This window comes from Phyllobates terribilis, unplaced genomic scaffold (genome assembly GCF_046119375.1).
Source record: "Phyllobates terribilis strain yellow unplaced genomic scaffold, ASM4611937v1 Scaffold_2__4_contigs__length_985480577, whole genome shotgun sequence".
NCBI lineage: Eukaryota > Metazoa > Chordata > Amphibia > Anura > Dendrobatidae > Phyllobates > Phyllobates terribilis.
In genome coordinates, this window is record NW_027362762.1 from 906,797,962 (window position 1) to 906,810,205 (window position 12,244).

Below are 12,244 nucleotides of genomic sequence, written 5' to 3' on the forward strand. Positions count from 1 at the left end.
GCCGCTTCTCATGGACTGGTTTTGTTAGGACTCTCTAAGGTAGATGACTTGCTGCCCCTTCGTCGCTTTATATAAAGCAATTTCAAGTAGAAGAATGTTGCTTGTAGCGTTACAGCATGGCATGGCTGGGCAGCCTGTCACAATATGCCATAAATGCTATGAATTTCTCTGTGTAAGGAAATATGTCTGTGACAGTGACCTTTCCAGCTGGCTATAAACATCACATTTGGCCAAAGGGCAGTAACTTTCCAGCCTTGGTACACAAGACATGATGCAATAGACAGCGACTGTCCAGATCAAGCGAATATACATTTTGCTGCAATGTGTTCATGTAAAAATTGAACGTTGCAGAAAAAGCGTGGAAAAGTAGAAGCAATCACAGCGAAATATGTTGTGTGTGATCGAGCACTACAGGGCCACAACTAACGTCCTTTCAGATGATCCAATAAGGAGACATAAAAGGGTTTTGTCCTAATCCTATAAGATAACGGAGCATCAGCACGTGAAGTACAGCACTGCTACTTGAATGGACACATTCTACCAGACTGTCCTATACAGCGGCTCACCATAAAAATACCTGCTTTTTTTTTAATGGTTCCCTATGGTGGAGAGATGCCACAGCATCCATCTAGAACATGGACCCCAAAGGACTCATACTCATAAGACAGTAGCCAAAAAACACTATGTTTACTCAAAGGGAACATGATAGTGGATACATGCTGCCCAAATCACGGGCAACATGAATCAGGCACTGAATGTATGATTTCAGCCATGAACAGTAGATATAAAAAAATCTACACACCCCTGTTAAAGAAGGTTTTTGTCCATTTACTCAAATAAGGAAGTTTTTTAGGGACGGAAATACACTGCTCAAAAAAGGGAACACTCAAATAACACATCCTAGATCTGAATGAATGAAATATTCTCATTGAATACTTTGTTCCGTACAAAGTTGAATGTGCTGACAACAAAATCACACAAAAATCATCAATGGAAATCAAATTTATTAACCAATTGAGGCCTGGATTTGGAGTCACCCCCAAAATTAAAGTGGAAAAACACACTACAGGCTGATCCAACTTTGATGTAATGTCCTTAAAACAAGTCAAAATGAGGCTCAGTATTGTGTGTGGCCTCCACGTGCCTGTATGACCTCCCTACAACGCCTGGGCATGCTCCTGATGAGGTTGCGGATGGTCTCCTGTGGGATCTCCTCCCAGACCTGGACTAAAGCATCCGCCAGCTTCTGGACAGTCTGTGGTGCAACGTGACGTTGGTGGATGGAGCGAGACATGAAGTCCCAGATGTGCTCAATCAGATTCAGGTCTGGGGAACGGGCGGGCCAGTCCATAGCTTCAATGCCTTCATCTTGCAGGAACTGCTGACACACTCCAGCCACATGAGGTCTGGCATTGTCCTGCATTAGGAGGAACCCAGGGCCGACCACACCAGCATATGGTCTCAGAAGGGGTCTGAGGATCTCATCTCGGTACCTAATGGCAGTCAGGCTACCTCTGGCGAGCACATGGAGGGCTGTGCGGCCCTCCAAAGAAATGCCACCCCACACCATTACTGAACCACTGCCAAACCGGTCATGCTGAAGGATGTTGCAGGCAGAAGATCGCTCTCCACGGCGTCTCCAGACTCTGTCACATCTGTCACATGTGCTCAGTGTGAATCTGCTATCATCTGTGAAGAGCACAGGGTGCGAGTGGCGACTTCGCCAATCCTGGTGTTCTGTGGCAAATGCCAAGCGTCCTGCAGTGTTGGGCTGTGAGCACAACCCCCATCTGTGGACGTTGGGCCCTCATACCACCCTCATGGAGTCGGTTTCTAACCACTTGTGCAGACACATGCACATTTGTGGCCTGCTGGAGGTCATTTTGCAGGGCTCTGCCAGTGCTCCTCCTGTTCCTCCTTGCACAAAGGCGGAGGTAGAGGTCCTGCTGCTGGGTTGTTGCCCTCCTAAGGCCCCCTCCACGTCTCCTGGTGTACTGGCCTGTCTCCTGGTAGCGCCTCCAGCCTCTGGACACTACGCTGACAAACACAGCAAACCTTCTTGCCACAGCTCGCATTGATGTGCCATCCTGGATGAGCTGCACTACCTCAGCAACTTCTGTGGGTTGTAAAATCCGTCTCATGCTACCACGAGTGTGAAAGCACAACCAACATTCAAAAGTGACCAAAACATCAGCCAGAAAGCATTGGTACTGAGATGTGGTCTGTGGTTCCCACCTGCAGAACCACTCCTTTATTGAGTGTGTCTTGATAATTGCCAATAATTTCCATCTGTTGTCTATTCCATTTGCACAACAGCATGTGAAATTGATTGTCAATCAGTGTTGCTTCCTAAGTGGACAGTTTGATTTCACAGAAGTTTGATTTACTTGGCGTTATATTCTGTTGTTTAAGTGTTCCCTTTATTTTTTTGAGCAGCGTATATAGTCATTTAACAGCATATCACCAACTTAAGGTCCCTTCTTCACCCATAGTAAAGTGTTACTCTCAAGATGTGTCTTCAGCAGCACACAGCTCTCCAGTCTCTTAATTTCCTTGTTGCTGGGGGGGGGTGGGCATAACAGTTCTGGTCAGTATTCGTCTGCTGAGCATATCGTGCTACTATGACACATTCAGGTCTGCCAGTGGCTTGTTCTGAAGTCTACACTGTTATCATTATATTTGCATATAAAGATAACAAAGCCTTTGAACATGGCTTGGGAAAGTGAGAGCAGTGATTAGGAAACTGCTCTGGAAGCAGCTCCACGTAGGGCACCGGGGGCTTGTGATTTTGCAGAACTAATAACATCTGCTCCGGATCAAAGGCTAACAGTGAGCAACTAATTGCTTTATAGAAATTAAAAGGCTGGAGAGAGCTGACTGGGATCTGAAAAGTTAACTCCTCTCCTGGAATGTAACTACTGCGCACACTGGCTCTGGAGACTGAGCTTCATGGAAACAAGCTGTACACTATGTAAGATAAAAGCTATCACAGCAGGAGAATGTTTGCAATGAAAGCAGACAGAAAAGTCAATTGAAAACTTGCCTATTTTCATGTATGAACCCTTGCACTATTTACAGCAAAGCCAACGTATTGCTGTATATAACCATTCATGGTCTCCAAAAATGCAGTTATGCAATTGTTTTAGGGGTTTTATCTTTATGGCATTCATTCTTTGGTAAAAATAAACTAGTAGTATGATTCTCCGAGCCAGTACGATTAGGGCAATACCAAACGATCATTTTATTTAAATGGCGAAAAAAAAAATAAAATTCATAAACATTTTTGCTTGTGTCACCATTTTCCATAAGGTTGTATGAGGTTCTGTTTTTGCATGGCGAGCTAATGTTTTTATTGATATCATTTTTATTTACCAGCATTGCATGGCCTAGTAGTCTCCTTATGCAGGCTCAGCAATCTCCACAAGGGGAGACGTTATCTCTTAGTTCACCATCCTAGACACATCAATCACAACTATGGTATATCCATAATTTTGATTGATTTTACTTTTTTATGGTTTTCCAAGGCTTAAAATCCTAGCGCTTGAACGTACAAAAGCGATTGTGTTCCCCGATCACAGATATATCAGTGGATATTAGATTATTATCGATGTGGCGCGGAAATATTGCATTTCCACTGACATGTGGTGTACCTGGTTATGGGTTAGAGACATGGAGTCTGCTCTAGGGGCAATTATCGTTGCATGCAATGTAGCACCTATTTACTAATGAGCAAGTACACAGTAATAGTTTGTTCTTCCAGAAACTGTCAGCTACTCGCTAATTAATTTATCTACATACAAAGGAGGATGCTGCAGTGATTTTGATTTATTAGATTCCTAAAACCTCCCCCTTTTTAGAGATGTAATGGAAGACTGAATCACAAATCATCTACCAAGCCCATATGACCAGCTTCTACCTGGCGAGCTAACTCATCAATAGTGTTGAGCCACCCCCATAGTGTTCGAGTTCGGTTCGGTTCGTCGAACACCCGTGTGTTCGCCGAACTGTTCGTCGAACTGTTCGTCGAACACCTTCGAACACCGTTAAAACCAATGGCAGGCAAACAAAAACACATAGAAACACATAGAAAACACCTTCAAAGGTGTCCAAAAGCTGACAAACTGCTCAGAAGACACAACTAACACATGGAAAAGTGACAAGTACATATAGTCATGCGAAAAGAAAAGAGGTGGAGGAGTAAAAGGAGGGGGAGACACAAATATAGGCATGTCATGCCCTTCTAGAATCCAAAAAGTGAGAAGCCGACACGTTCAGTCCGCTCCTGCCCGTGTCGCCGGGTTTGTGCCAGAGCCGCGGTGAACCCTGACGGCCAGCCCCCCTCTCCCAATACTGGTGCCTGTCCACTGGTGGGTCGAGCGAGCCCCCCTGTGGTGGAGGCAGCTCTAAGCTTTTTAATTTAAATTGTCTCTCTAATTTGAATGAATACACTTTAAATCCATTTACAAGGATCTATTGGAGGGCAAGTCTCATGCCAGCAGCCGCGTAATTCCAGCTCCAGTAGCGTCCACTAAAGCTGCTGCAGTTAAAAAGCTTTTATAAGGATCGAGCTCGGCTGTCCACCGCAAGGCATCCTACTGCCAGTCCCAGCCCCTATGCCTTGGGGTGCCTCCTGATGCTCTTCACTGAGTATCCCGTGGTCCCGAAGCATTTCCTTTGAAAAAATTAAGGATGGAGTGTGGATCAGGACCCGACACCTGCATGCATTACACCACATTGCCGTGGGGCAGGGCGACCAATATGCCTCTGAGATGGGCACGACAGTCCCTGTCCCTGGCTGGAGTGGGGGGAGGGAACACTGAGGAAGGGGAACCCTGTAGTGCAGGAGCAGGGAGGAAGTAGTTCCTGGGTGCATTGAGAAGGGAGTATAAAAGGTGGGCACCATCTTAGTTCAGTGCAGAGAAGTCTGAGCAGAAGTGGCAGGGAGCAGGGGCTCTGCATGAGCTCTGCTCCGGAGGCGGGCCTAGTAACAGAGGCCCAGGCCTGGAAGAGGGAGAAGAAAGGAAGAGGAGCGGAGAAGGCTCCAGGAACGAGGAATGAAGGGATCCCAGGGGTGCGGACGGGCGAGTCGCCACCGCACGCCCGAATCCACCTGCGTGGAGGGGTCAGGCCAAAGGGGGAGACCGGTCCCCGAAACTAGTGGAGGCAGGAAACGACCCTCAGATAGAAACTGGAGGCTCTGACATTTTATGTGGCGCAGCCCCTCGCTACACCCGCTAGGAAGGCACCACATAGGGTAAGGGAAACTGGCGCCAAGTTTACCAAGAGGAGGCCCGAGGCAGCCGGACAGAAGGGTTGGTAAGAAAGGCCAGACAAAGGACACACAAAGGGGGTCCTGTGAAGCGCTCCAAAGTTATCTGGGAGTTGTCTGAGCCCCTCACCTGGCGAGCACAGTACGACGTGGGCAGCCGTTACCTGCAGACGTGGTCTGGATAATAAGAACTGTGAGTAAAGGCCCTGGACTGCATCACTGACTCCGTGTCGTTACTGCTGCTGCCCTGCACCATCACCCCCATCCTCCGCATACACTGCCCTGAGGCTATACTCCTCCCGTGGGGAGTTATGCTACGCTCTGCTGCACCCACAACACCAGCCTCAGCGGTCTGCCCTGCAGCGGCGGTTCACTCTGACCGCAATCCACGGGTGGCGTAGTCGGACATTTAAACATCAAAACCACATAAATAGTTCCGCCACTGGTTTGACCACCCTGAGCCACGGAACCGGGTCGCCGCCACGAAGACTACAACCACCAGCATCCACCAAAAAGGGTCCGGCTCCGGGTGTCCCAAGGCCCAGGGGGTGCATCAGAACATTTTCATCACCTTTCACAATCACCAATGGGACAAGGCAGGGATGTCCTCTGTCCCCTCTCTTATACATCCTAGTGACGGAGCACCTGCTCTCATCAATTCGCCATAACCCCAATATTAGGTGGATTGAGGTGGGAGGCACCGAGTACAAGTGCTCTCTATTTGCTGATGATGTCCTAGTATATATCACTCAATCACATATATCCATCCATGCTGTTATGGCTGAAATAGATCACTTTGTTACATGGTCAAATTTTAAAATCAATGCAGCAAAGTCTGAGGCCCTCGATGTCTCCCTCCCCAAATCCATATAGGATTCCATCCAGTCCAACTTTCCCTTTGCCTGGCCCTCACAGGGTATCAAATACTTAGGAATTCCTATTCATAGAGACCTCTCCCATCTATGTTATCTTAATTTTGGGCCCTTTATTGAACAACTCCATACAGACCACGGTTGGCAAGTTAGAACTGTAAGATTCACTACGTGAACCACTGGTGTTTTGTGGAAAAGCACATGTACACTGTGTTCCAAATTATTATGCAAAAAGTGTTTAGGAGTGATAAGGGAAGAATTTGTTTGTTTGTCAGTTAAACTCATTGATGGTGATGTGTGTCAGGGCTCTTTATATCACTGTAAGCAATTGCAGACACCTGTGCTAATTAGTTTGGCAGGTGTGTCCAATGAAAGGCAAGACTACTTAAGAAGGCTGTCTCACATTATTAAGCAGCCTACATTTTCTGCCAAAATGGGAAAGAAAAAGGATGTGTCGGCTGCTGAGAAGCAACAAATTGTGGAGTGTTTAGGTCAAGGCATGACTACAATCAACATTGTGCGATGATCAGGATGAAGTGTCTTGGCAATCAAGAAGTATGTATCTGATTCACAGTACACACGTGTGCGTGCTGATAAGGGCAAATTGAGGACTCTTTCCTACAGGCAATTACGTCAGGTTAAAAGAGCAGCGGCAAAAAAGCCTTGTCATAGCAGCAGACAAGTTTTTGAAGCTGCTGGTGCCTCCAACGTCCCCCGAACAACAAGATGCAGGGTCCTTCAGAGGTTTGCAGCTGTGCATACGCCATCCTGTCGACCTCCTCTATCCACTTCACACAAGCAGAAACGGCTCCAGTGGGCTAAACATTACATGAAGACTGATTTCAAAACTGTTTTGTTCACGGATGAGTGCCGTGCAGCGCTCGATGGTCCAGATGGATGGAGTGGAGGATGGCTGGTTGATGAACACCGCACGCAAACACGGCTACAGCGCCAACAAGGAGGAGGTGGAGTAATGTTTTGGGCTGGAATCATGGGGAGAGAGATTGTCGGCCCCTTTAGGATCCCTGAAGGCGCTAAAGATGAACTCCATAATGTATGTGGATTTTCTCAAACAGCACTTCCTGCCATGGTTCAAGAAGAAGAACCGTGTATTTCACAGCAAGATCATTTTTTTGCATGATAATGCACCATCTCATGCTGCACATAAAACATCTGCATCTCTGGCTGATATGGGCATAAAAGGGGACAAACTTATGGTGTGACCCCCATGCTCCCCTGACCTCTACCCCATTCAGAACCTCTGGAGCATCATCAAAAGGAGTGTCTATGATGGCGGGAGGCAGTTCACATCTAAGCAACACCTCTGGGAGGGTATTCTGTCCTCATGCAAAACAATTGAAGCAGAAACCATCCAAAACCTGACAAATTCAATGGACGAGAGAGTTCAGAAGCTCCTTTCGAACAAGGGGTCCTATGTGAAAATGTAACATCACCTAGAATAAAGTTTTGAGTTGAAAACTGTTTGATTTCAGTTTCTAATAACCTGCTAATGCTTATAATTTCAAAAATGACCATTTTTTTGGTCTTTATTAAAATGAAAAGGTTGATCGAAAAGTTTGGGGGATCTAAGAGTGTGGCAACCCAGTAGTCATGATTACTTCGAATTCTGACAATATGAGGGTCATGTTGCAGGTAGTGCAGCAAGAAGGCACTTATGTGTCTTGCGCATCTCGGAGCCCCAAAATTATTTTCCGGGCTAGATGCAGCTAAAAATTATTATTAATTTTAAATCTGGTGGAGCTTAGTATAGATGGCCTAATAGTATCAGTGCTGCACACTGCTACAAAGCCCAAATTATTTTCCAGCCAAGATACAGATAAACATGATTAGTAATTTTAAATCTGGTGGAGCTTATTATAGATGGCCTAATAGAATCAGTGCTGCACACTGCTACAAAGCCCAAATTATTTTCCAGCCAAGATACAGATAAACATGATTAGTAATTTGAAAGCTTAAAACGGTTGGTAGGGTGATTTTAACCAATCATCAAGCTTTTACTCTCCCCAGGATGACACAGGGGTAGAAAAGTCGTTTCGGATCCATGATTTGTTCATCTTTATGAACGTGAGTCTGTCTACATTATCAGTGGAGAGCCGCGTGCGCTTATCTGTCAGCACACCACCAGCAGCGCTGAACACACGTTCAGACAGAACGCTGGCTGTGGGGCATGACAAGATCTCCAAGGCGTAAGTGGCTAGCTCCGGCCATTTATCCAGATTGGAAGCCCAAAAAGAGCAAGGGTCCAGTGACACAGTCATGGCTTCAATGTTTACTTGGAGATACTCCTGTACCATCGTCTCTAGGCGTTGACTATGTGTCAGACTTCTTGTCTCCTGTGGCCTTGCAAAGGATGGGCTAAAAAAGTGGTGAAATGATTCCGCAAAATTGATGTTACCAGCAGATACTGTGGTTCTGTTTCGGTTTGAGTGCTGAACACTTGACGGTCCCACGGTTGGCAAGTTGGAACTGTGAGATTCACTACGTGCACCACTGGTGTTTTGTGGAAAAGCACATGTAAGATTCTGCAACAGTCTCTGCTGATACTCCTGCATGCGTGCATCCCTTTCTATGGCAGGAATAATTTCTGCAAATTTACTTTTGTACCGGGGATCTAACAGTGTGGCAACCCAGTAGTCAGGATTATTTCTAATTCTCACAATTCGAGGGTCATGTTGCAGGTAGTGCAGCAAGAAGGCACTCATGTGTGTTGCGCATCCAGGAGTACCAAGTCCCTGTTGTGTTGGTGGCGAGATAACAATCATGCTTCCTTCCTCTGTCCTCTCCCCCCAACCTCGCACAACAGAAATGTGATCAAGGTCTCCCTCATCTGATGAGTCTTCCATCAGTTCGTCCTCCACTTCTTCCTGGGCTCCTGCACCTTCCTCACTAGTTTGGCTGCTACCATGCGCCCTGGTAAAACCATCTCCCCCACCCTCACATGCCTGCCGCCTTGGTGCTGCCGACCGTCTGGACCTTGCACATGTTAGCCCTTCCGCATACAACTCCTCCTCCTCTACTTCCTCCACCTCCTCTTGTGCCACCACCTGACTCCGAATTCTGTTTAACATGTGCTCCAGCATGTAAATCACCGGAATAGTCATGCTGATAATGGCATCGTCAGCACTAAACATCTTCGTCGCCATTTCAAAACTGTGCAGAAGGGTGCATAGGTCCCTGATCTGAGACCACTCCTCCAGCGTGATTTGCCCCACCTCTGGATCTCGTTGGCCCAGGCTATACATCAGAACGTATTGCACCAGGGCTTGTCGGTGCTGCCACAGTCGCTGCAACATGTGCAGAGTTGAATTCCACCGGGTAGGCACATCGCATTTTAGCCGGTGAAGTGGCACGTCCAACGACTTCTGTAGAGATGTAAGTCGCTGAGCTGCGGGATGCGAACGGCGGAAGTGAGCACACAGCGACCGTGCCCTCTGCAGAAGGCCATCTAGTCTGGGATAGTGGGCTAAAAATTGCTGGACAACCAGGTTCAACACGTGAGCCATACAAGGCACGTGTGTGACATTGCCCCGGCGAAGGGCCGCACCCAGGTTTGCAGCATTGTCGCACACGGCCTTCCCTGGTTTCAGGTCCAGTGGAGACAACCATTCATGAAATTGGTTCTCCAGAGCTGACCACAACTCCTCAGCTGTGTGACTCACATTTCCCAGACATTTCAAAGTAAAAACCGCCTGATGACGTTGAGCCCTACTGCCAGCATAGTAAGGAGGTGTGCAGGATCCCTTCTGCGCAGTTAGAAAGCTTGTGGCATGACCAGACAGGCTTTGGGTGCAGGTGGAAGACCGAGAGGAGGTTGAGGAGGCAGAAGCAGTGGAGGAACTTTGACATAAAGAGGATTGACGCACAACTCGTGGGGACGGCAAGACTTGGACAGCAGCCCCTTGTCCTGCTGTCACCATAGTTACCCAGTGCCCAGTCAGCGACATGTAACGCCCCTGTCCATGCCTACTCGTCCAAGTGTCTGTGGTGAAATGCACCCTGTCACACACAGAGTTTCTCAAAGAAGCGGTGATGTTGTGTGCGACATGCTGGTGGAGCGCAGGCACACCTTTCTTTGAGAAGTAGTGCCGACTGGGCATCTGGTACTGGGGCACTGCGACGGACATAAGGTCTCGAAAATCCTCTGTGTCCACCAGGCGGAAAGGCAGCATTTCTGTAGCCAAGAGCTTGCAGATGGTGAAATTCAACCTCTTAGCTTTCTCATGGCTAGGAGGAAATGGTCTTTTACTTGTCCACATCTGAGGGACCGAGGGCTGGCTATTGTGCTTAGATGGGGTTGATAAGGGTGTCCCCGGCAAACTGCCGGTCTGTGAGGAAGATGCAGGCGGACATGTTAGGTTGCCTTGATCCAAAGGTGGTGCTATCGATGTCGGACAGCGCTCAACACCAGCTGGTGTTACCACCTCCAAAGAAAATGATGACCTGCCAATCACGCTGGCTGTTGCGGGTAAAGAGGTGGCAGGTCTGCGCCCCAAAACAGGTGTGACTGCTGTCCCCCCAGTCACAGAGGATGAAGAGGCCGCGGATGCACAAGATATGGCAGACGGTGGTTGGCCCGGCCGGCTAGGCCGCATTGTAGCACACTGAGCTTCCCACTGCAACTTATGCTTCATGTCCATGTGCCGGTTCATGCATGAAGTACTCAAACTATGTATTTTTTGGCCTCTACTTAGCTTTTGCTGACAAATGTTACAGATAACACGAGTTGGGTCATCTTTATCGATCTGAAAAAATGCCCAGGCTATGCAAGGCTTAGCACCCATGCGACCTGAAGAGCCACCATGACTTGTGGTGAGAGGCAGAGTTGTGTTTGAGGATGCAGTTGTTGACGTGCTTCCAGTACTACGTCTCTGTCCAGGAAGGCGCAACCTGACCTCGTCGTCACTAGCATCTTCCTCCACCTCCTCTGCTGACCTCATCTCTTGGCTGACTGTGGGTTGACAGTAAGTGGGATCTCCAACCTCATCATCATCACCCTGTGCGTTATCACACCCGTCGTCCTCAGAGCCAACCTGTTCCTGCCCTGACAAAAAACTAAAGTTGTCGCTCCAATCAGGTATTTGAGTCTCATCATCGTCTTCCTCATTGTCTCCACCAACAGGAGTTACAGTTTGGGAATGAGGGTCTACATTATGGTCAGAACCTTCTGCGTCTGGTCCTGGATCCGACTCATAAAGATTCTGGGCATCAGTGCAGATCATTTCCTCGTCTGGATTCACAGAAGTGCTGGAGTCGACCTCTGATTCCCAGGCTATAGTATGAGTAAACAGCTCTGCAGACTCAACCATCTGTTCTACCTCATACTCAGACGGGCAGCTGGAGATTTGGGAGCTGTGAGGAAGCAAGTGCGATTGGGGTGACACCTTTGAGGACTGGAGTATTTGTGATGTTGAAGTTGATGTGGAGGAGAGCCCACTTAAAGGAGCACTTGATATCCGTTGAAGCACCTGCTGTTTTTGTGCCTCATCTGGAATTTGTAGCGATTGGCGTGGCCGTAAGAAAGGGATCTTATCACATTGTCCGCTAAAAGAAGTAGACATTTTAGTTTGGCTGGAAGATGGTCTTTCTTCTGCAGATGTTACTGTTGCTTTAACACCTACCCCACGGACACAACCTTTTTTCCCCTTTCCAACACGCCTATTCCCCTTTCCACCAGCAGCAGGCCTTTTTCCACTCATTTTGGTGGTTAACTAATTCACAACTCTGGAGTTGTTTGCACAAAAAAACAATGGATGGGAACCGAGCAGAGCTGAGTGGCCAAACTGTGGTATTAGGTCAAAACTATTGGCTGGGTTAGATGGAGAAAAAAATTATATTCGATTTGCAACCTGATGGAGGTCAGTATAGATGGACTAATAGAACAAGTCCCACACACAGCTAGAAGCCCAAATATTTTTTCAGAGGTAGATGCAGAAAAAAAATATATTCAGTTTGCAACCTGATGGAGGTCAGTATAGATGGACTAATAGAGAAAGTCCCACAAACTGCTAGAAGGCCAAATATTTTTTCAGAGCTAGATGCAGACAAAAAATTATTTTGAATTTGCAACCTGATGGAGGTCAGT